The sequence below is a fragment of the Amblyomma maculatum genome, chromosome 10 (genome assembly GCF_055883805.1).
Source record: "Amblyomma maculatum isolate TAMU_Amacu chromosome 10, ASM5588380v1, whole genome shotgun sequence".
NCBI classification, from domain to species: Eukaryota; Metazoa; Arthropoda; class Arachnida; order Ixodida; family Ixodidae; genus Amblyomma; species Amblyomma maculatum.
In genome coordinates, this window is record NC_139353.1 from 149,434,490 (window position 1) to 149,460,127 (window position 25,638).

The 25,638-nt window shown below is 44.0% G+C and overlaps 1 long non-coding RNA gene across 1 annotated transcript; it reads left to right on the forward strand.

The window, feature by feature from the left end:
* Positions 1-5,580: 5,580 nt before the first annotated feature.
* Positions 5,581-13,937, forward strand: LOC146177712 (uncharacterized). The gene is made up of 3 exons (XR_014701078.1): positions 5,581-5,732; positions 6,474-6,581; positions 13,733-13,937. It is a non-coding gene; the product is annotated as an uncharacterized LOC146177712 (long non-coding RNA).
* Positions 13,938-25,638: the final 11,701 nt, after the last annotated feature.

Sequence of the window (25,638 nt, forward strand, 5' to 3'; positions counted from 1 at the left end):
CGAGGCAAAAAGCAAGGCATCCATGTTGTGCTATAAGAGTGTATGCTAAAGATCCCCAGGTAGTCTAAATTTACACAGCCCTCCACTACCTCATTTCTCATAGCCTGATTCCCTTTGTAATATTAAAACCTATAAACCAACCAACCAGCCCAGGCCACTACATAATGTCAACTCTCCTTTCCGTCTACCAACATCTCAAGCTTAAAAGAGTGCTTCGGGTCGTCATTTTATTTAAACTCTCATCAAAGCCCAGATTCTTGCGTGCCTATCGTACCATGTTTCCAAGAATTGCCCATTATCTTTTATAAAGTTCCACCTTGATTTAGTGAAAAAGGGCAACTGCACAGAAGGAGAATCAGCTCGTGGCAGTAGTGTTCCCGCCTCTATGTTTTGACGAGAAAAGTTGATAATGAGGTTCATAGAAAGCGTATTAGGGCTAAGTATGCAACGAATCCTACCATTTCCACATGGCAACAACTTTGACCTAATAAAATCACTATTTTCCATTTGATACCTATCTGTATCAGCTAAGTGTTCATTGCTTACATCTTATTGGATGCCCGATTCTTTTCATTCGTGTGCAAGCATGGAGCTGCGCTCCAGTTTCCCTCAGCACATAGCTCATGACATTTAGCAGGTTATGGGGCCACTTTAAATCCTATTACCAGGAAAAAATCTTCATAAACGTAGATAGAAAGTTTAGAGTTTTCTCGGATTGTGTAAATAATAATCATCATAATCTGCTCGTGTGAACAATTTTTTTTTTTTTCAGCAGCTCACTTATTAATCTAGCCTCTCCCATGAAGGTCGAAAAACTAAACCTTTTCATTATCTACATCCTTTAAAAACTTGGAAATCTACCGACCTAATCTGAAAAGCACTGAAAGATGACAGTGTTTAATCCCAGAGTGGTGTCCATGGATAATGACCATTTCAGCAGTCACGGTAGCTCTACGTCTTACCCGCTGCTGATAAGAATGTGCAGTGATCCCGCACAACACATCACATGAAAGTAACAGCAAGTTAATAATTTACAACATATGAAAAATTGAGACAATGGAAAGAGCTCAAACAGGACAAATATAAGCAAACAGAAATTAAAAAGGTAAGCTACTTGCCAAAAGTAGAAAATGCAATAGGTACTCCTGTTGTATTTTTAAGCTAGCAACAATGAAAATAGCAGTCAAAAATGACTCATCTCCCCCATCAACTCAGCGCACACTGGCGGGCAAGAAAAATTGACAACATTTCGCGTTTGTGGGCCTCACGTGATTTTCTATAGCCACTCGTGACAGCCCAACCATCGGCAATGTGAAACTGTGTGGCAGGAGAAATTCAATAAGACGTTACTTATTGAATGCAGTGATTCATGCTTACTAATATTTTACACCTCTGAGGTGCAAATAAATTATTCGAGATGTGAACTAGAATTCTTATGATGACCAGGTTAAGTTCAAATGCTTTCATATTGCAATGGTTCACTGAGCACAAATAACTCATCTTGCTAAATATAGATGAGAACCATCTCATTTAAAATAATGCCAGCAACGATTTTCACTTGCAGGACGAAATGGTTACACCTGCCTTAATTTGACCTAATCTCTTTGGCAAAACTGCTGACAGGTGTGAAATATCATTTACTAATGAGGAGAGGCTTAAGTTTCATTCACAGAGGCAGCAAGACAAAGGTGGCACAGGAAAGAGCTTCGCGAACAAGCTCAGTACAATAATAAATGTCATTCGACACTGAAGGAGGCTTTAGTGTTGGCCGAGATGAACACAGGTTCGCGCGAAACCTTTATTCGGTTGGGCCGTCCTTTGCTTTGAATGGCACATTTTATTTTAACCATTGTGTAGTAACAACGAATTGGCATCGGATAGTCCGGCTTCACAGTGGAAAATGATCAGTAATCTGCGACTTGTGCTCGCCTGAGCTAGCAAACGATAGCAACGTCCCCATTCACTGCTTCGCAATATACAGTCAGTAGTAGGTGTTCGAGCTCTAGTCTGGCTTATATCAGTGTCAAGCTGGCTCAAAGAGTCTATAGATTGCAGACTTGCTAATGCATGTCGCCATGTTCCCAAGCCGTTTGCAACAACAAAACGTATGCATATGCATGACCCCTCAGAGCCCCTTGTTACAGATCGAAGCAGCCGTATTGCAGCTGTTGAAGGAATTAGCTAGGAGACTGTTTTGGCACAAGGGACCAACGATCCCGGACAACTCTTCACGGGGGCTTCTTGTACCTGGTATCGGGGATCAGCCTAACTGTCGCCTTCATAAGCGAAAATCATTACCTTATATTTCTGGCTGCCAGCATCACAGGCTGCCAGCATCTCCTCTTCCGATCGTTGAGAGGGTCGCTTGATTGTCGCTTGGAGAAACCAAGGGAACTGAGGATGCTAGAGAGAGCAGGACTTTAGGCCTTCAGGTGCCTCAATGCCAGCACGCCGCCGTCATCGCCAAAGCAGACGACAGTGAATACCACCGAAAGAAACCATACGTTTTTCTGTGAAAGGTCGACACGCTACTATAGTGCCTAGAATATACTGGCTAGTGTGCCGAGGGCGCGCGCTGGCGTGTCCGCCGCGGTGATGCCTTCCCGCTACCACCGCGGGGCGGCGCTACCAATAGCTAAGGTGCTATCGCTCCGCGTTCGCGGCCTCGGCAGCATAGGCGGCATATAGGTCCGGATAGCGCGCTGCGCTTTTCACTATGAAACCTGTCTCTCGACCGTTTAAGCGCACTTTGTGTCTAAAAACAGTCTTGGTGGAAGACATCCATACCGTCCTAGTAGTGTGCGGAGAAAATCATACGCTCAAATAGTGCTCGAGGAAGCGTTTAACAAATACTGTCTGGTCCATGTCTGCTATATATCTGTTTTATTTATTCAGCTGAACCGGATAAGGTCTTAAGCAGAACACATATTGTCTTCAGCTGATATCCAGCGAGAGGAGAAATTTGAGAAAACCACCTAAAGTTGACACGTTGGTTGCAATAGTTTGTTAATCTTTGATTAAACTATCGAGTCCGGGCCGGATTCAATATATTGCTATGAAATATTCCGATGACGATTTTATTTGATCTAGAGCCACTCGATTGCGATCCACGCATCGCGATCGCGGATGTTGCGTATCGTATCTATCTTCCTTCTGAGTGAGCGCTCAGTCAGCTCATATCCAGGTGGTTGTCCCGAATTATGGCAACTATATTCTCAATCGCGATCTAACCCGGAACGGATCGACGACGACTGTTATTGTCCGTGTGACACAGGTATCAGAAAATGCCCTTAATATTTTACACTGTTCATTAATCCAACTTTGAATTTTATTTACTCTTCGGTCTTTTCTTATGGTACATGGTATATCGCGATGCCGCAGTCAAGTGCTACGAACGTCAATACGGGCCTCATGCTTTCGGATAGTTTACGTCGACGTTTCTGCAATTCAGTCATGCTTATTGCTAAGGTGATATAGGTGATAGGTTAGTGACGTTTTATAGCGTCACATATATGCTACAGAAAAGAAGGGCGCTTTTTATGTTTTCAAGGATCGCATTCGACAATAAACACAAGCAGTCTGAATCTGTTCTTACTCTTTATTCATTTGTTTTATTAGGAAGTCACTTAATTGTTGCTTCATACATAAATGATTATTATGCGGTGCGCTTTTTTTTGTAACGGAAGGAAAGACAAGAAACAAAAGTGGTGATTGTATCACTGATTCTTTTTTTTTTTTTTACAAAGTCTACAATATAGTAAAATTTGAGAAAAAAAGGCGCAGCAACAATAAACAAGTAAAAATATAGAAATGCACCGCCAAAGGTTTTGAAGAAAGGCCGCACATATGACACCGCAATAATTTTAAAGTAGTCTGATACCAATTTTTGGTGGTATTTTTTTTTTTTTTTTCACTTGCTAATGATGCGCTAGATATTCCTGTATAATTCTCCACGTGGTTTCTCGCTTACCACCGCTAAGTAATTTATAATAATTTTACTTTCTTCACCAGTTTCGGCTTCGCGGTTTCAGCAGCGGAGCGGTTGTTGTACGGTCACAATTGTCTAGGTCACGCGCGGGATTTAAAAAAAAAAAAAAAAAAACCGTTAACCACAGACTCACTTATTAGCTCCTCATTTTGCGCTTTCAATACAGCCACTTGTTCTGCGCTCCATGCCAGTTTTCTCTTAGCTCTTCTCAGAGCGCGAGAAATGTTGCAGCATTTATTTGGCTAGTTGCATGCTTTTTCCTTCTTTCTGCGCATCTTGTGTAAGCCTCCGCTGGTATTTGCATTAAGCGCAGCTAACCCCTTCAGAGTTGACGGTCAAGCGACACTTTTTCTGCAAAATATATTCCCATGAATGATATGTGCTTCCTGAATCAGCTGGTTGCAGGCCACATTCGGAACAAAGACCCTCCAGTGCCTATATAGCTCTATCTTCAGCTTTAGATATTGTTGTATTGCACGCGCTTGTTTTTTTCTTTTCCGAGAGTATACACTGTAGTGTCCACAGAACTGCGTTCAGGCTTCCAAAAGTTATCACTTTTTCTATGTACAAAGTGACAAAGTTCTTTTTTTTTTTTTTTTTTTTTTTTAAGGCTCGATAACGCGCGTAGGCTACAGATCCAGCAGGTGCTTCGGTTAATTTGGTCCAAGTTGCAGGTATGTAAACTGAGTCAAACGGATCCCGATGCTCAAAGCTGCACGTCTGCTGCTGCGGGCATGAGTTCTCGCTCGGCTCTTCTAGCTGCTGCCAGCTCCTTGGAAGCATTGTCAAACATCCTTGACGGTGCGTGCATGGCTGTCGTCCGCACCACTGGCATTACGGCACTGCGTTTTTTGTCGTTTAGCGGCCGGTTGGTCACAGAGGTTCCTCAACTTTCTTTTAGATGTCTTCTTAGGCAGAAGATAGTTCGGATAATGGTCGAATAGCATTGGCACGGTTTCAGGATTAATTCGTGGTCTATCTCTATAGCGAGCTCGTTGACGATGCCGTTTACTGTCACTTTGAACGTTCTCTTGATGTAGCTCTCCTCAAAATATTTTTCGCAGACAACACACGTTGAAGTCAACTTGCGGTCCTGTCTTTTAATCAGCCGCTTCCACTACGCAAGCTGCGCAGGGTCCGATGGCACACCGAACATAGAAACCTAGTCCTGATTCGAGCGGTAGCCACTCCGACAAAGCGACACGAAACATGTCTTTTCCCTGCCCTGATGCTTTATTTTTAGCATCATTAGTCGTTGCAAATTTAATTATCTCATATGAATGCAAGAAACAGAACGACTAAAACAAAAGAACAGCGTAGACGCGTCCAAAGCGCTCGAACCCACTGATGGCTCGGCCAGCGCAGCTGCGGCAAATCAAGGGCGCGCCGGCGGCCGACGGCGTCGACGGCACCTTTACGATGAGCAGCGCCCCTGGCGGCCAAAGTTGGAAGGCATCGCCGGCGCGGACACCTCCTCCCATTGAGAGAGCCCTCCGCACGGCACACTAGCCAGTATATTCTAGGCACTATAACGCTACCGACGCTACCGCATTGAGGCGCCGTCTGCTGCGACCCGGTTGCAGCAGCGAAATGCTTCCTGCAACCCATGACGTCTTATCCGGTTTAAGAAAAACGTCCGGCTATTGTTTTGTGGGTAGGTGGTTGTTTTTAGTAGCAGAATGGCTGGTCGTCGGAGCCGTGGGAGCTGCGTCGCCGTGCCAGCCGTGCGCTCTCGTGTTGTACGGTACGTGAGCAATCTTTTCTATTTTTTAGATATTTCAGTATGCATGTATTGAGTCATTGCCCGCTGTCTGGAACTCTACATTTAGTTTTCAACTTCCCTGCGCCCGAATGTTCTGTTGACGACCATTGAGCCTGCTTGGCCGGCAGTGGGCCCGAACGGCCCAAAGGTGTATTATAGAAAGTTTCAATCGAAAGCTCAACGTAGTTCGACACCAAGGAACATACGGTTAAATACCGTTTATTAGGCCAACCGCACGAAAGTCTCAGTCATGTAAAACACGCCTGACTACCAGTCTTGCGTGCGCCTGAAAACGGCGGGAAACTTGGGTAAGCTTTCCTCAGCGGTCTGGATGAATAGTTAATGATTGTAACGTCTTTGAGGTGATGGAGGGACCTAAGGAGATACTAGGACATGACAAAACAACGCGTAGAAGCAGGAAAGGCGAGGATCATACAGGCCTGTGTGGGAAGCTTTTGTTTCGGTGCATCACGACGTACTAACCATTTGTGCGACGTGACCCTTTGTGTGACCCTCATTGCTATGACGCGGGGTAGAATAATGATTTCATACCTCATTTTATGACTGCGCACTGTCAAGTGTATGCAGGGCCACTTTCTAATTACGGTGAGGTAAGCAATTTCGCCTTGTGTTTAAAGTGCATCAACATGTACATACTTGTCTTAATTTCTTTTGTGTGTGTAAACATCGCTTATAAGCTGACGTCTAATATTTGGTACGCAGGGACCTTCCTGATATGTGTTTTGGAGTCTAGCATGGGCTTGCTGGTTGCTGAGGCTGAACAAATGGGACTATGAAAGGCGGAGGCAGCCTATGCTCCAACGCCACAAGGTGAGCCTTGTACTTAATTTCAAAACAATTGCTGTGCCACCGGGACTGGTCATTTGTTTTAACTTTTACATGGGGAACATGGCGCAGGTCACCAGTTTGCATAGGGTGCATGAATGAATCGAACAAGCAAGCATCCCTGCAGCTGCGGTGTCCAGCTTGTAGTTCGCAGCCTTTCTTTCTCAGCTGCAATTAATGCATCGCAAACAGTGTGCAATGTAACAGTTGATTCAGACTAAGAAAACCAGACTAGCTCCAAAAACAAACAAATGTTTGCACGAGATGGAAGATCAAACCACGCTATATTGTCTTCTCGATTCGCTGTGAGAAACTAGCAAAGCTGCCTTCTTTAACGAATGGTATTCCTGCACAGATTGGTTGTCGCTTTTTTGTGCGTGTGACAAAGTTGCTGCAAGAACTTTATTTATTTATTTATTTATTTGGTTACTATCAGGGCCGTTGAGCAGCTAAAAACAGTGACAGCTTCTCCGGGCACCGATATGCCTACCATCCGATTGTGGCAGGGTTGCTTCACATTAATCAAAGCAGCCTAGCAAATGAGGCTCACTGTACCAGCAAGAATTGTGAGCACACCCTCGCACTCACTTGCTTTGTCATCTCCTGCATCTTCTGGCGCAGCAGCGCTGGGCAGTCTCTTTCCGCTCATCAGAGATGTTCCTTTTATGCCAGGGGTCTTGGAGCACGGCCAGCGAGCTGCGTGATGCAGTCTGCCCAGCTCAATTTTCAGCCGACGTTTTGAAAGCATTACCACCAGCCCTAATTTCGAACTAAAATAAGCTCAGACTTAGTACCTAGTTAGTACGCATTCATTTTTGAAAAGGCGTTGACCACTTAATCTGCATGAACTTTCATTTGACATCACTATGCCTTCAAAAGCAAGGAGCCGGACATCCTGCCTTTTCTTTTATTTCCAAGTGTGCTTTTTTTTTCTTGCTGAGGATTATAAGTGTGGTATTTATTAACAGGTATGTCATTTCAGTACCTCTCTCCTAGCGATCCTGAAGCTGCTTTTGTCCGGCATTCAAGCGGAAAGGAGCACACGTTGCTTTTCTTTTGCAATAATCGAAGGGCTTGGTCTGGAAAAAAGAAATTTTGCTTATTTTTGTTCATTTTATCGTTATTTATAGTACTTTGTTTCCTATTGTTTCGTTATTTTCTGGCTCCTGGATCATGAGAGAAAAGGCTTTGTCAATGCGGCCCACGTAGCAATATGAGTTTGAGACCGATGCCCATAATGGCGTGGCTATCAATGGATATTTCATAATGAGTTTGTCTAAGGTAAATGTCAAGCAAAAAACTACCATATGCCACTGGTCGGCCCGGACCCACAACCTCCGCATCATGGTGTTAGAATAGAAGTGCGTGAGCGGGCTGCTCCGCACTGAACAGTAAGTGGCGATACCGATGCGCTGATTTCTGTAGGCTTCAGAGAGACTGCGTTGACTGTTGGTGGCCGCGGGTTCGCTGGTTGCCGCAAGGAATGAGTCAGTTCTCAACTTTCGCTGACGCCCCCGCTCCACGCCTTTCTTCGATCATGGTATATTCTAAGTTGTAATGTAATGTGGAAAAAGGTGCATTGTTCTCCACTGCGATACAGGCTGCGTATTCTGCAATGAAAAATGTCAGCTTTTTTCGGTGCGAAAAGATGTCGAACAGCTTCAGCTATGGCGGCCGGCATACCAAGATAGGACCGATCTATACAGTCACTGTTTGTGAGGGGCATTTGGAGCCCAGGTTTGTGTCCAAAACATAGATGACAGAGTTAAATGGGCATGAGCTGCAAAGTATTGCGCGTTGCTAGCAAAGGAAGCAGTCCCCACGATATTCCCTGCCGGCCTTGCCTACCTTTCAGACTTAGAAAAGTAGAAAGCAACCCACTGAAAGGCAGCCCCAGGAACTGAAAAAAATAGAAGATCGTCAAACCTTGTGTAGAAGTGTCAGGTGAAGGTAGCACGTGCTTCACACGACACTGCATGGGCATGGGCCGGCCCAAAAGCCGGGTGCAGCTCAGCCCACGGGCCGTCTGGGCCAACTCATGAACATATTTGCTGGACCCGGGGTGGGCTTAAACGTGCGGGCCCAATCCGGATTCGGGCTTGTACACAGAGAGCCGATGTCCGATTTATAGTCACTTTGTCAGAGTAAAATACACATCCGTGGCATCGCAGCAGCGAAACGGATGAAATAACCATAGTACGCTCCGAGAAAAAGGTTTAATCTTCATAGCTTATTTATTTACTTATTACGGCACCGCGGTGGCTTAGTCATTAAAGCTCTCGAGTACTGAGCTGGTATACCCTAGTCTGATCCTAATTGGGAGACAGCATTTCGGTCGGAGCTGAAAGCATGGCAGGCATATGCTTATAGATGACAGTTTCATTGAAGAACCCCATGTGGCCGAAGTGATCCGAACGCCTGTGCTACGGCGTCCTCATACCTTGAGCCAGTTTGGGACCATTGGGACCATTACTCCAGGCATAGCTCTTTTGTTTTTTTGATGTCATGTGCATTTTTTTTTTTTTGAGAAAATTCAAAACCAAACGTAGGTATGGTTTTCATTTTGAGCTGTTGATTGGAACGTCTCATAACAGAAATAGCCGCAAAGGCTTGATAGAGTTTAGAAATCTCCTTGACGTTGAAATAAGATAAATCTTGAATGAGCAATGTTTAAATGAGTCAATTAATGTCGTACACAATTAGACATGCGCCGGCCACATTGAACGATTCAAACGAATATATGAAATTACTCCCCTCTGTGACTGAAGAGCAGCGGTCAGACACCACTCTTGCATGTTTTAAAGCGTAAAATGCCATGTGCGGGTTACTCTAGTGTGGTGCAGCGTGGCGTTCGCCTAATAAATTAGAGTAGCGCTGGATGAGGCTGTTTCAGCTATCAGCGAGCACAGACAGTCTGGTCTGCGATAAGGTGCTTCCGCATATGATCAGTTTTGTATACCACTGGAGACTAGGAACTGGAAACCTCATACAAACCACTGGGAAGGGCCAACGTCTGAACGCTTTATGAGATGTGGCCTTTTCCAAGGTTGCTGTTCAACACTCGGGACGCCTCAGCCACAGATACAGTCTTGCTGCCGCAATGGCGCCATCTTTCTCGAAAAGGGAAATTGGAGGCGGGGGGGACCTTCTACATGCAGAATCAGCGAAGAGCATTGCAGCCAGAACACATGCCGGCCCTGGCGGCGGTGCGATAAATATAGCTATGATATAACAGCACCTCTTGCACACCACAGGGCGGACACGCTGCCTGAGCTTCTTGTCTTTCTTCTACCACCGTCGCCTCCAGTTCACAGATACATTAATTCGAGAAGAATATTGGCTTTCTCTTTCTTTGACGGAAGTGATACGTACGCTTGACGAACGGCCGTTTTGGCATGGCGTGAAGACTACATACGCCTCCAATTGGCTACTTTGGGTTTCCTCGAGATTTTAATCAGTTATATCTTGCTGCACGCGGTGTCTAAATATTAAAGCCTCCTCACAAGAAGTCCGATTACTTCCCCCCCCCCCCCCCCCCCCCCCGAGGCCCCCTCGAAAGTTTAGACTTGGTGGGGAAGGAGGAAGCCGCTGTGACAGTGTAAAGGGCAGCACACGAGGAGCTCACTGACTGCCGGCGTCTCACAGTCTGGCACACACCTGCGTCGATCGGCGTCTGTCTGCGTCCCATTGTCGGGGGCACTCCTGCGTCGAACCATGTCGAACGCGCCACTGCGCGCCGTCGGCAAGACGAATTGGAAAAGCGTAGTGTAGATTACTAGTGAGGAGCTCGGCGCCTTTTAATCTGGGCCACACCGTCTGCATTGCAAGGGCCGTTGCGCGCTGTCGGCCAGACTAAGGGGATGACCGCGTGGCCGGCTTGAGGGTACTGACCCAGGCGGGAAGACGCCAGGATTCACTTGAACCTTTTTTTGTTTCCCGATGGCCCGACTTGGGCTGCTGTCGCCATCTGGCCAAACACCCCGCGTTCCTTTCCGGTGGGGAATTCTTGTCACAATAGTTGAAAGCGGCAGCTCTCGCGCTCGTCTCGTTGTCGCCATCCTTAACAGGGGACATGGCTCTTGAAGCTATTTTTCCTGCGTTTTTCAACAAATTTGATAAAACCTGGTATTCTGATATAGTTTCTTGCACTGATTTCAAATATATAATTATGTTTCCAATTGGCCAATTAGTTCAAAAGATAAAATGAAATTGTTCATAATTTGTGGGAACAATGAAAAAATAACCACTCTACAAAAAATTCACATGAACACTTTGCTAGGTACTAGAAAGCATAACGAATACAATGTTACGCGCACTTTTGTATAACGAATATTAGCGATGTTATAGCAGTTCAGAATTCACTGCTCCAAATGTGAGTGCCTTCCTGTCTGATTTAGAGCAAAATTGAAAACTTTGAACTGCTATAACATCGCTAATATTTGTTAAAAAAACAAATGCTCCTAACATTGTATTCATTACGCTTTCTAGTACCTAGCAAAGTGTCCATGTGAATTTTTTTGTAGTGCTGTTATTTTTTCATTGTTTCTGCAAATTATGAACAATTAATTTCATTATTTCTTGAACTAATTGGCCAGTTGGAAAAATGGCTGCATGTTTGAAATCAGTACAAGAAACTGAATGAGAATGCTAGGTTTTATCAAATTTGGTCAAAAATTGGAAAATAATTTTAAGAGCCATGTCCCCCCTTAAGCAGAAGCGGCCGGAACCTTCGAGACAGATCTCGGTGCATCTTTCGCTACAACAAAACTGATAAAGGTGTGACTGGCGACATCGAGCATTAACAAACAAAGATTACGGAACTGATACGCGGTCTAGAATCAGAGTGATAAGCGTGTATGCCGGCGGCTGTTAAAAATACAACAAATACTGTTTTGAAGGTTTCGCGGCAGTATTATGGGTGTGACACCATGAAGGTGTCAATCATTAGAAATGTCACAAGTGTTGGGCAGGCATGGGGGGCCTATCATTAACATGTTAAAATTAAAGAAGCTCCGGTGCCACTCAAGCGAAAACATGAGAAGCCACTGACAGAAAGCCATGGAGTATGGCATCTGAAGGAGGAAAGGGCTATCCTTGAGGGCAGTCTATCCTTACTGAAGGGATTACTGACCAGTGCCTTGGAAATTTTATCAGAACAGGCATGGGATGAAAAAAATTATATGCACAAGAGAGGGAGTGGAAATGTGCTGCTTATTGATGTGAACTCCGAACTAGTCTAGTGGTGCTTGAGCACATCATAGTGGTATAGTCCACATTTCTCAAGCTAAAAGAGTCATGTTTTTAGTCAAACTTATCGTTCGGGCATCAAGTATAGAAACAAGCATTGCATTTTCTGCTAGTTTGTTCCAAATTGTTGCTAAGATCATTTGTGTTATTTTAAACATCTGTACATGTTTTGGCTGTTAGTCTTGTATTTTCACCAATGCATTGATCTTTGAATAAAAAGGAATCAAATAGGTTATTTTGGTACGTCGGTTCTAAAAAATTCAGCTAATAAAATCATTTGACTTTAGAACGTGCTCCAAAACAATTTGAATGCTTCAAAACTTCCGTTTTATAGCTTCAAAGTGCTCGAGCCTGCTTCCACCTCTCCAAGTTGGTTTGTGGTTCAGGTCATTATTGACAATTCTGCATGACTGAATTGATGTCTTTAATTTGGAGTTTTGGGGAGGGTTGCATCCATTGGGAAGAGTGAAAAATGCTGGCCGAAGATAAGGAACGCTGCATTATGAAAGTTCCGTTTGCTATTGGGCAACCATCTCATGGATGATGGCACTTGAAAGCGTTTTGACTGGAGGTACTCGCACTGCTTGGGCTAGGCCAGTGCAGCACTTCATCTTACAGGAGCATATGCACCTAATTTTGGTCGCATTTTGCTTGTTAACGACATGCAAAACAACTCTGTGCAGATCATCACCTGGTTTTTATCTTCAACCGCTAAATAATTTATAATTGAATTTTTGTCTTATCTGTTTCAGGGTGTCTATACTCCATTAACACACTGAATGTTAGTAGTGCTGCTACTGCACTTAAAGTCAAGTGTTGGTCTCTGTTTGCAATATTTTTTAGCTGCTTTGAGAAGTATGATGCTCATGGACAGCCTCCTTAACAACATGAACTGGTGTATTTGTGATGAGGACCATATATCAAAGACAGCCAGAGGTTTTATGATGCTAGCATTGTAGCAACTGTTGTGGTGCTGTAGTTCGGTGAGGGATTTGGCCATCTTGTGGTTGTTGCCTGTTTGCTGTGGCCACCCTCAAAGTAAATAGCTATGGTCCTGTCACATAGTTTGATAACTTTTTGTTACTTGTATGGAAATTACTGTTTGGCACAAAATGACTTATGGCTGCCATCATGTGCGTTACAGAGGGCGAGCAACTACATTTCGGTGTAACAGTTCCTCATTCTTTTTCACAGCCCATAGGAAGGATTTTGAAAGTTTAGAAAAATGAAATGTTCACAGCTGAGTCAGTCACAATTCTGGAATCATGCTGTGTAGTCAACAAACGCTACAATCCGAGAGCAACGCATGTCGTCTAATGAACAGTGCAAGCGAAACTTCTTGGATTCAGCAGCAAATGAAAATGTGCGCACATGGTTTTCAAGATGTCTCAATGTTTATTTATATGCTTCACAACCTACCAAAGCCCGCACGCTTGCGTTATACCAAAGCACAATCAGCTGTCTGTTCTGGTGTCTGCGGCCAGTGTTGATAACTTCATATCAGTTCTATACCACCCATGGTGTCCATTTCTGCTGTGCATGTGCACTGCAGTGATACATTGTCACACGCATGCAGAGAGCACTAGTACTGGCCTTACTTAGGGTAACCTTTTCGCTGTTTTGGCTTTTCTCATTCTTGAGCTATGCTACAGGGTGCACACTTTTCTTTTTGTCTGGTTCCTTTGACAAGTCATGAATTCAGAATTTGTGCTTCTTTCCTTTTTGAGGGTGTAGTGACCATATGCAAATCCACTATTAGAATATATGAGCTGCTGCATAGTCTGCAGTCCTGTTATCTTTTTATTTAAATTTGGTACGTCTCTGAGTTTCTCTGGGTGTTTTGTTATTGTTCTGAGCTTGCATTCTTTTGTTTTTTCTCCCCATGACAGCCGATCCTGCACGTGACTGATACTAGCCGAGAGATCACAACAGCTGCCCACCTTTCAAAGCACGGCATTCCCTGGCCCAAGTTGACTGCTCCGTGTGCTACTGGCTCAACAGTGTACTCACAAGTCTGCACTTCACTTACGAGCGTAATGGCAACACACACACGTTGGCCATAGCTTCTGTGTCAAAATAAAGTATTCCTACTTATGTGCCTTTTCATTCATTATTAGCGCACATGATTGGAGTAATAAACACTCCAGTGCCAAAACACCATGTTGACACACTCATTTATGTTTAGACTGCCTACCTTCTGCATTACTTCCCTTTTGTAACCTACCTAGAAAGGTAAGTATTTACTGTATGTGGCATAGAACCACATGTATTTGTTATTCCTTTTGAGACTGGAAATAATCCGCAAAACCAGTTAAGAAAAGTTCACAGATGTTTCGTAGACAATTTTTAGAGGTAAGCCCAATGAAGATGTTTCAAACTGCAGACAGGGACTGATGATAAAAAGGTAAAGTGGGCGGTGTTTGTTGAATTGCATAAGATTGGTTATTGCTTTAATTCAGTATTTTGCAGATAAGCAGCAACTTTCTTAATTGTAATGCCCTTGTCTGTGGGATACTTACACCCATACTGTCACCTCATGTAATGCTCAAACATTTGGCAGTGCTAATCACTTTACTAAAATATTGAAATCTTGGCCCTTCAAAGTGAATTGTGTTCAATAGCGAGGTGACATGCTTGTAGCAATGAGATTCTAACCTTGGATACCCTCTCAATATGCTATTGCTGTGCCTCTATGCTACTGGGATGGTGAGGCAGCATACTAAAAGGGCATAAAAAAAAGCGTGTGCAGTAATTCTTTGCATGTAAGAATACTTGAAGCCCTCGCCTAATTTAATGTGACTGCATTAAAAGGCCATATTTACCAAATAAGGCAATTTGAGCGACAAGGATGAGTGGCAGATAGTATGACCGGATGGATTGGTCTGTGTGATGTGGGGACCATGGTATGGTCCAGCTGCCTACCAAAGCAGCTCCTTTGACATGAGAAAAACTCATTGCCTTTCAGAATCCCAAGTCAGATGTGTGAGTTGGGAGTTCATTTACATAATGTGGTAATTACTAATTTTTCAAATTGGTGTGTGTGATAAAAGCGCAAACTAATATCGGTGAATCAACAAGTAGCCAACTAAATGTACAGGGATGAGGATACAGGAGTCGTAAATGCTGTGGCATGTTTTCCTAAAAAACGGTGCTGCTGAACTCCAGAAATATTTGTTGCATTTGCTCAATTTAGGTGTATTTCAGTTTCTGGTATAACCTTTCCCACACCTTTAACCTTTAGGCACAGTAATTGTAAGTAAAATCGGCAGTTAAAGAAATAGCATTGTCAAGATGACAGCGTTCCAAAAAATTGAGAAATAGTAATTAAGGTACGTATAGCAGCAAAAGTTGCTACACTGTACCGTCAGCATACACGTGTGATCCCAGCCATTTTTGGAACCATAAATGCAGTATTAACATCAGTAGTTTATCAATTCAGTTTCGGACTATCCTCATGTTTGACAAAATTTTAATGATGAAACCTTCAGCTTAATGCCTCCAGTAGCCTGAGTATTCTGAAGCATAGCATTGTTGCCTTACTTAATTACTTGGCACACTTTCCAATTTTGCAGTGAGAAATTTTCTTAGCTTAAAAAAGTGAAAAATTTGGCAGTACTCTGTCAGGGACGAAGCAAGCTCTTGGAAAAGGAAAATAGAGTAAATGTCTCCGAGTGGACACCCCGTGTGCACTGTGAATGAAACTAATGAGCAAAAAAAAAAAAAAAGCATATGCTTTCAAGCAAAGTATTGCAATGCTTAATATTACATAGAATTCCTCCTGGCACACATAGATTTCATATTTCAAGCTGCCAGTTTCCATCATGCAAGGATGACATCTGCTAGTTTCTATACAGCACCTTCGTGCTTTCGCACTGGCAAGCCATGTTTTGCGAGAGGGTACCTTTCTAAGTGGACTCAGCTAGGCTTAACCTTATTTCTATGAAATATATATGGGAGGGTGCTTAAACCAGATGCTATCAGGCTTTAAGTATATCTGCAAGTAAGGGCCCTGCCAACTACTATTTTTAATAAAGAAAATTTGATATATCTAGTCGTCACTTAGTGTTTGTCATATATACTCCCTCAAGCACAATTAATAGTGGTCTAATCGAGCTGCTTGGTTGATACTAAAAATGAAAACGCAGCACTGACACTAAACATGGACGGGCTACTGCTCAATTAAAACGCCTGGAGAGAGTGCAACGTAAATCAACTTAATCGCTTTCACTTCTTTCTTGTCGACTGCGACGGGGGAGGGGAGACTGCAGAAGACACTGTTGCGTTGTTGGGTGCTTGGTTTTGCCCGCGGCTGCTACGTTTTTGTGACATGGCCATGCAGTCCCGTTCCACCTAGCTTCCACTGGGTCATCGCAATTCAATCTCGACCTCCTATAAAATCGCAACCATGCAATTCCTGGCACGAATTCTCCTGGTCGAATTAGCATGGCTTACCCTGCTCGAGTCGCCAGACAGTTCGTGTATACACGCTGGCCAACAAAGACGTACGGGATCTGTTGGCTCTTAAATGATCACAACGGTGCACTGCAATGCCGATCGACGCCACGTACATGCTTACGGGCGGCATGCAATTCGTTGCAGCCTCCGCTGCTGCGGGTGCGAGTCGTGAAAAAAAGAAACTATGCCGGGACTGCGGGCATTGCAGAATTAACATGCAGCTTCATGGGTTGGTTCGGCTGGAGGCTTTTAATTGTGCCCGTGTATGCGGTGAGATTTCTGCGGTTGTGTGGAGCAGGCAATAGGTTACACGTGGTAACAATAAATTAAGCAGGCGCTGGTATATAACTAATAATACTTTTTAACCAGTCATGCGCACTAGCGCCTCATTTACTAACAGCTATAGGTTTGCTGAGGTCGCAATTATAATATCTATATCAGTTTTTTAATTTTTGGAAACACCATTATCGTCCCCGCTTTTAGCACATGAATTTAGGCCGCGCATGACAGAAAACGAAACCTCTCGGTTGAGGATAATTTAGTACGCGCGGCATATATATGTACGGGTGTACGTTGTACGATCGCTTCGCTAGCCATTCCTCCCGGGCGCTCCCGAATAATATGAAAGGAGTGACACCCGCGGCGGTGCGTGGCGCGTATTGAGTCGTAAAGATCAGCATGCATGACTAGCATAGCGATTTGCGCTCACCCGCTGTATAGTTTCGGTTTCGCCTGTGTACGGCCGAAACTACCCGAGCAGGTAGCGTAGATGGCAGCGTACTGCTCCGAAGTTGTCACTTGCTCCTTCGTAGCGCCCAGGAGGGACAAGCTTCGGCAAGCTTCGAGAGCAAGATATACCCGCATATATGAAGCGGGCTCATAAGAGAGCCAGGTCATAGCCTCCTCTATTTTTTCGAAAAAATAGAGGAGGCTATGGCCAGGTACGCGCTCGATCATCACAGTGGTTTCAATTTAGCCCGCGCATCAAAATTTCTTCCGCTAAATACGTCAACAGAATTATGTTTTAGGAAAGTTTACACTGATATAGATACTGACATGGGCGTCGGCATGAATCCCTGCATGGTGCCAATAGATTCTTATTCACTGAAACTGCATTGTCAGAACACTTAGTGACATATTTTGTTCATTCTAGAAGGACAAACTCGTGGAAGTTTAAATTTTGGGGCTTGTGTTATTAAATTAAGGAAAAAGGTATGGGAGATGGAATAAACCCCACCCTTTACAACCCCCTTTACTGATACATTATCACCAGGTTTGATTTGGTTGTTTAATCTGATGCAAAAATTCATAAGAATAGCAATAAATGGACAGCAGAAGACAATTAAGTAGTCCAGTTTGGTAGTTAAAATCTTAAGGGTCACTGTATCAAATGCTTTTTGAAGATTAAGAAAAGGTAGCTAAATTTATTTGAGTTGAACATGCCCATGCTTCTCATTTAGTGAATCAGTATATACAAAGCATTCCTCATCACCTGATGGGCCAGCTCATCAAGACACAGTAATTGCTTAACTGTGGCTGCTTCCTCTTTGTATGAAATAAAAAACTAACTTGAATTTGAGGCAAAAATTTCTAAGAAAGGAAAAGGCGCGAGTACTGAGTCATCAAAAGTGCCTTAAAATTGAGATACTCGCTTAAAATCAAGAGACTTAGCTGCAGTATATGCAGCCAAAGAAGAAACAGAAAAAGGCTTTTGAAATGTCAAAACAAGTGATTTCAAAAGCACCCCCAAAATTCAGCAAGAGTACTGGGCAATTTTAGAGTGTATGGTTAAAGCAGAATTCACTTTACCCAAATTTATTACTCAACTTGGCTGTTCTGCCAATGCCAAATTTTTCTAAAAAATTGCAACACTTAGAAGCACAAAAAAAGCCTAGCCCTGAAGGCTTTTGCTTTCTTTTCTAGAATGCATTCATACCTTCAGTTAGAAATGTTACCGGTATAGAAGCACAATCAAAAGCGACCATTCAGAGCTTCATTGTAACTATCCAAAATATAAGTTATGAACTGCAAAATAAAACGACCCAAGTTTAAGGTCTAATTGTGTTTTTTAAGTTTCGCTCTCAGCTATGCTGGTCCCTGTAGACCTTTCCTCAACTCTTTAAACTGTACTTCAAGACCTAGTAGAAGTAGTAGTAATAACCTTTATTTGGCTACAAAAATGAGTGCCAAAGTGGTTTGCAACTTGTAGAACCAGGGCCATCTCGACATGGAGGACTCCAACCAGGTACACCAATTAAAAGGAGGAGAGTCAAGATGAATGGGGGACTGAATGGCAATGGTGCAAAGGAAAAGCAGTGTTCTAGGTTAATGCAAATGAGAGATATAGTTGGGACAAGATGCTTTAGGTGGAAACGGTAAAGAAAGAAATGCACTGGGAGAAGGAGGAAGAAACTTTAATGACACGGAGTATAGGCACCGAGAATGTCCTGAGTACGGGTCACCAAGGCCAACCAGTCCGTCAGCTGATGCAAGAGCCAAGCCCACCAGGTCGGGAAACAAAAGTGCGGAAAATGAAATGTGACGGGATGGTGAGAAAGTTTATTCCCATTATACGTTTGACATGAGATTTAGTGACAGAAGAAAGGAAGAGGTGTCAAAAGAAGAATGAGATAATCTCGAAAATGCCTGGAAAGCAGCTTCATTCTTTAAATTGACAGGTTGAAAGAAGCCGGCTATCCGGAACGTGGTGTCATCTCAGTTGCTGAAGGAACCTATACAAAAATGAAAACAAACAGCAAGGAAGCTATGCCTAACACAGCGGACAGAATACAACAACAAAATCTGGTTGCAATACCCTATCTGCACAGCATATCGCATGATTTGAAACGAATAGGCAAAAAAGTAAATATCGAAGTAGTTTTTACAGCTTCGGAAAAGTTATCGAAGCTTTGTAGGATCACTCAAACTTGTGGTGTGCAGCGACGCGCAGGTAGCATAAAACACCCGACTTTATTTGTACCCTGCAGCACAGGTGTGGTGTATGAGATCCCATTAAGCTGTGGGAAACATTACATTGGACAAACGGGTGAATACCTCAATGAACGGCTCTGAGAACACAATTATACCTATGAAAAACTTGCAAAAAAGAAACATCTGCGATGGAAACGTTGCTTTGCACTGCAGCAGGTGCACAGGTTGTATGCCCTGGCTTCTACAGAGCTTAAAGCCAGGGGGTGGTGTAATTTAATTGGAAGATTTCTTCTCTATCGTTTTAACAGTTTCACATTGAGTATTAAGTTGGTTATTGAGATTATTAAGTTGGTTAAGACCTCAAGGCAGAATATTAGTTTAAATAGTTTAGTCACACAAACAAAAAAACACGGGAAAGAAATTATAACCGAGTTTTTTCTTGGTTGAAGCGCCGTACAGGGGAAGAAAGTAATCATATTTACACAGGTGGAAGCAGGCTCAAGCATTTTAGAGCAGCTCAGGGAGCAGTAATAAGTAACTTCGGAGCAGCTTTGAAGCAATAAAGCGAGAGTTTTGGAGCAATCACATTACGTCTTGGAGCAAGATTCTAGACTCGCTTTTAATAATAGAATTCTAGCTTCCTCACTTAAATCTTTGACTGTTGAATATTCCGAAAAAAAAAAAAATCACCTCCAGTGTCAAACTATTTCAAACGCTATGCGTTTAGCGCAATACCCGTACTGCAAAAACGCCGCGGCCGCAGCACTTGTACGGCAAAACCAGTCAAAGGGTTAAATAGCAGCAAATGGAATGCTGCCTTCTACACTTCATAATTGAAGATCGTTTAACTAAGAGATTTATACTGTTTTGTAAGATTCAAAGGTGGACTTCACCACTTTGATGCACTCAAGTATTGCCACTAGTTCGAAGTTCACATCAATGAACAGTACATTTCTGCTTTCTATCTTGTGCAGATTCTTTTTGATCCTGCGCCTGTGCCGATAAATTTCTGGGTACTGGCCAGTAACGCCTTCAGGGAAGATAGGTGGCACTTTAAGTATAGCCTTTTTCCCCTGCAAATTCATTACTTTATGGCCCTCTGTGGCTGCTCAAATTATTGCTTGAGCTATCTTAGTTTCACCACACTGGCGATAGGCCCTGTATGACTTTCCAACACTTTTGAAAACACATTTAGTGACTGGCACCTAAGTGGCATCACCTCCATAAGAGTTCCAAGTGTGCTTTTGTCTGTCGTAGGCATGACAGGCTAGATGGTGAAGCACATGCTTGCATTTACAGCAGAATCGCTAGAAACAAACCGTGTAGTTCGTTGCAGCTGGACAAGTTTCTAATGGCTCGTAGTCATCATCATTGGCCCAACTATACCAACTGCAGGGTGAAGGCCTCTCCCATACTCCTCTACCTGTGCTAGCTGCATCCACTTTACTCCTGCAAACTTTTTAACCTCATCCGCTCACCTAACTTCCTGCTGTCCCCTGCGACGATTTGCTTCCCTTGGAATCGTTTATTACCCTAAGCGAACATCGGTTGTCCTCTCTACGCATTACATGCCCTGCCCATGCCCATTTCATCTTCTTGATTTCCACTAGAATGTAATTAACTCAAGTTATTTCTCTAACTCACTCTACGTGCTTCCTATTTTTTAACGTTACACCTACCATTTTTTTATTCCATAGTCATCTGCGTTGTCCTCAACTTGAATAGAACCCTTTTCGTTAGCCTCCACGTTTCAGCTCCATAGGTGAGTAAGTGTAAGATGCAACTGCTGTATACCTTCCTCTTGAGCAATACCGGTAAGATACTAGTCACAATCTGAGAATACTTACCAAATGCACTCCATCCCAATCTTATTCTTCTAGTTATTTTCCTTTCATGATCTAGATCTGCGGTTACTACCTGTCCTAAGTAAACATATTCGCCTACCACTTCCAGTGCTTCGCTACCTCGTAGTAGTTTGGTGCGCCTGCTTCACTCGCTGATCTCATTTCCCTCACCACAGGCGATTCAAAAGGCTGGGAGTAGGTGCTATATCAAGTGCACAGAACATTTTCCGTAACGAATTCCTCAAATTTGCTTATAAGCAAACATTATGCTGCATACTTTTCTAGTATATTAAAATTTTATACGTATTAGGCTCGGGTGAGATGCATTACACCTCTGCTACCGGTGTGCTGCCATCGTTTTGACTACACCAGCCACATACCCTGTATACAGAACTCGTAACAGACCATTGCCCAGCTGCGCTTCTCATAGTCGCTTAACTTAATCGTCTCGGATTGAGGTTCTTGCTGTCAATACCAGTAATGGCCCACTGTGCGGCAAAACCGTGCTCCACTAAATTTAATGTCAGAACATTGATGCAGTCGAGTTGGAGCAATTTTGGAGCAGGGAAAGCAGGCTGGAGCAGAATGAAGCAAATGGAGCAGCACTTCCACCCCTGCATTTAGGATGAATGCAAAGAAAGGAATACTGCAATCAAATTCTAAGTTCATTCTAAGTTCAAAAGGCAAGCCACCATGTCAGTGTTATCACTCAGTATCCTAATTTCTAAGTTCAATATCACAGGAAAGACAATTGTGCCAAGCTCAAGCTTAGCACCGTTCAACATGATCCGGTTACATATATATATATTCCTGCCGAACATAATCACAAATCCCATATTGTAAGGAATCTTTATCAACCATGCTTTTATTTATGTGTTTATTGATACCTCAGAGGTCCTAATGCGAGACTTTACAGAAGGAATGGGCTTGTGCACAGTGATAAATGGCGACAGGCTAGTGGTATACATGGCTATGATTAAACAGGTTCTTCGATGGCAGCATTGAAGCTTACAGGATCACTGATGAGGGATGATTCCAGTTGTGAACAGTGCTTGCGAAGATTGACTCATGAAATGTAGTTGTGCGGGCATGCGGTGAAACGCCACTTTTATGATGACCTGTGCGAGGTGTTCTATACACAGGTTAGCCGAGACGACTGCCATGAGGTCTTGTATGAAAAGCTTGTGATAAAGGCAGGGGCATGAAGTACAGTGACGAGAACAGAGACTGTAACAGATTTCATGGCAGAGATGCTGAAGGAGTATTCGAGGGAATGAAACTGGTGGCATGGTTTTGAACAGGCTCATAAGTTTCAGTAAAGTTACAGTAGTGTGGATCAACTATATGATTGGTATATTAAAGTTGTGATCACACAAGGGTTTTGTAATCTAGTAATTTTACACAAGAAGGTGCCAGCCATGGGTAGGTTACGATAGAGGTATCCAACAGTTCTATTAGAGTAATTAGTTACATGGCTTACAAGGCAAGACAATGTTAAGCCATTAGTGAGGTGAACACCAAGGTACTTAAATGAATTCTTTGAAAAAGTAGTACTAGTGTTAATTTTGTAAGTAGGATGTGTTGTTTTGGCAGTGGTGAGAAGAAATCAACAGTCTAAAGCTTCTCAGGGACGGAGGCCACACAGCACATTACTATTGTATGCGAATTAGATATTGATATAAGGCAGAAGCGTCGGACGAGTTGGTTACAGAGCAGCGAAGTACACAGTCATCAACTAAAATGTGGATGGTAGAAGTTACAGAAGGGAGATCGTTAAGAGTAAGGGACAGTGCTTTGTGGAACACATAGCTGAAAGAAAACTTTGAAGATGACTGGGTATTAGCAGTAACAAACCGCGGCGCGGTCGGTCAGAAAGCCTTGGATCAAACTAGTGGATAGAGGTTTGTTCAATTCAGGCAGCTTCAGCAGAATGCGGGCAACGTGAAAAATGCGTGAAGACAGGCGACGCAACTTGGGAAAAGCGGTAAAAGAAAAGCGAGTTCCGAACCTGCTGGATATTTTTTTCGAAGTTAATATTGAGATATATTGAGGGCGAAAGGCACCACTTAGGCTCCATCTCTGTGCGATTCAGGGAATGTAGAAACGGGTGAATGCTAAATATTTTTTGCGCACACCTCGTGAATAACGCGAAATAGAAGTGTCCTTTCGCTAAGGCAGTTCAGGGAAAACTGCTCGCAGCTTCGAAAAGACCAGTTTTATCTGGAGTGCCCGGCATTGCAAAACAAAGAGCACATAAAAGCCCTTCCAGAATCAGCCAAGCGATCACATACGGTGATTACATAAACACCGCAACCTTCAAAACGAAAGCCAAGACCACCTACACGTTGAGAATATTTTTCTTCCATGGCAGCACAAACCAAATCACGATCCCCATACACAGGCCTTTTACATACGCTCTTGGTTTCTAGTATGCCACACTGTGCACCATTCATGCTTCAAAAATAAATCCAAGACGCCCTGTTTGTGAAGCACCACGCAAATATGATTTGTTGCAGAATGAACGAAGAAACCGACGGGGTCCGCAGGTAGGAGCACTCTTTCAACTTCCGTGGATGCACGAAGCCTTTACTGCGTCTATCGCCTCTGTCGTTACTAACGTAATCCATGAAGAAACTGCAAGATGAGCACTGAGGCACGAAATGTGCACGGCGCAAAAATCGCGATTCACACGACCACACATTCCAAACGTCGTTTACAAACACACGACACGTGATCTGCCTTGGGCTTTCCTGCAAAAACCCCAATCCGAGAATAATAAACAAAGCCAAGCCAATCCATGGGTTGCAATAACGATTTGCTTATTTTCACCCGGTTGCACCAAGCTTCTAGCTTATTCCAACCGGGTCGCAGCAACGCCGGCCCCGCATTGACCGTATCAGGACCGTAGTCAAGTCAATCCGTCTCCTAGCCTCATAGGCCACCTTGCTATAGTGTTCTAGAATTGGGAAGTGTGCCGTCTTCGGCGCGCGGCAATGGGAGCGACGTGGTCGCCGGAGCGATGAAAAGCGTAGGTGGCGCTGTCAGCCGTAGGAGCGCATCACAAGCGCGCGCACCACAGAGGAAACGCTTGGGGCGTCTGCTTCTGCAGCTCGTTTCCTGCGTGAATTTTGTTGCATCGCGTTGCTTCTCTGGCTGTTGTACTATGACGCGTTGTTGAGCGAAGAGCAATGATTGGTCAAGCAGGAAAACACGTTTGCAGAGCGCACAGTAACAGTTCCGTCCGTCTCGTATGACTTTCGCCCCCCCCCCCCCCCCTTCTTTTACTGAATGCTCTTATCCTTCCTTTCGTTCTTTCTTCTTGCTCATTGATTGAAAACATCTTTATTTATTCAGTATTCTCAGAACATGTGGGTGGGCCGCCTAGTCCGGTAGTCCATTGGCTGCTGCTGCTGCGCTGGCCCTCCCCACCAGCCAGTGCTGACGGTCAGGATCATCGCTGAGCAGAATAGCCTCCCACTGCTCCTCCGAGGGGTTGGGAATGGGGTCAACTAAGGGATTAAATTGGCATGCCCACACCATATGGTAGAGGTTAGCTACCTCTCCACAGTGTGGGCACTGCGGAGAGTATAGTGTAGGGTACCACAGGTGTAATTTAGCTGGTGTTGGGTATGTGTTGGTTTGTAATCTCCTAAGGATGTTCTCTTCTAACTTATTGAGGGATTTGTGTGGTGTTGGGTACTCCTTTCTGGCTGTTCTGTATGGCGCGAGATTGTCAGCATACACTGCTAAACCTATCAGGTCACGGCACCCTTTATGGTCATCAGGGGGAGACGCCCGGTATAGAAGAGCTCGGGCATGCCTGTGAGCGGCTTCGTTTCCTCCTGGTAGTTCCAGGTGACCGGGAAACCAGATGATTGATGCTTGGTTGGGTGGGTGCTTAGTTAGCAATGACAACCCTGACTTATGAATTAATCCGTAATTGAAGTTGCGACAGGCGTTTTGAGAATCAGTGAGCACAACGGCGTTGGGGTTAGATGCTACAGCTAATGCAATAGCTGCCTCCTCTGCGTGAGTGGGGTTAGATGTTTTCACCGAGGCGCAGTTCACCATCGACCCCGCAGGCGTTGAGACTACGATAGTCATGACTCCATTGTGTGGTCCTGCTGCGTCCACGTAAAGGGTGTTAGTCTGCTTGTCCCATTTCTTCTGCAGGGCTTCCCCTCTTGCTATCCTCCTCTCGATGTTATATGCGGGATGCATATTCCGCGGAATGGGGTACACGTTGATGCGCCTTCTCACATCGCGTGGGACCTCTTCCCTTTGGTCAATTGTATAGGGCTGATTAACATGGATCTTCTCGAGCAGTTCTCTGCCGGGTGTTGTAAGTGCGAGCCTATTGAGTTGTGAGAGCCATTGTGCTTCCCACATCTCTTCGAGGGTATTATGTACTCCTAGAGCCATGAGCTTGGCCGTTGGCGTGGAGTTCGGTAGCCCCAGGGCCGTCTTGTAGGCTTTCCTGATGAGTGTCTCCAACTTTTCAATTTCCGACCTGGGGAGGTTAAGGAATGCCGTCCCGTACATTATCCGCGAGATCACGAAAGCTT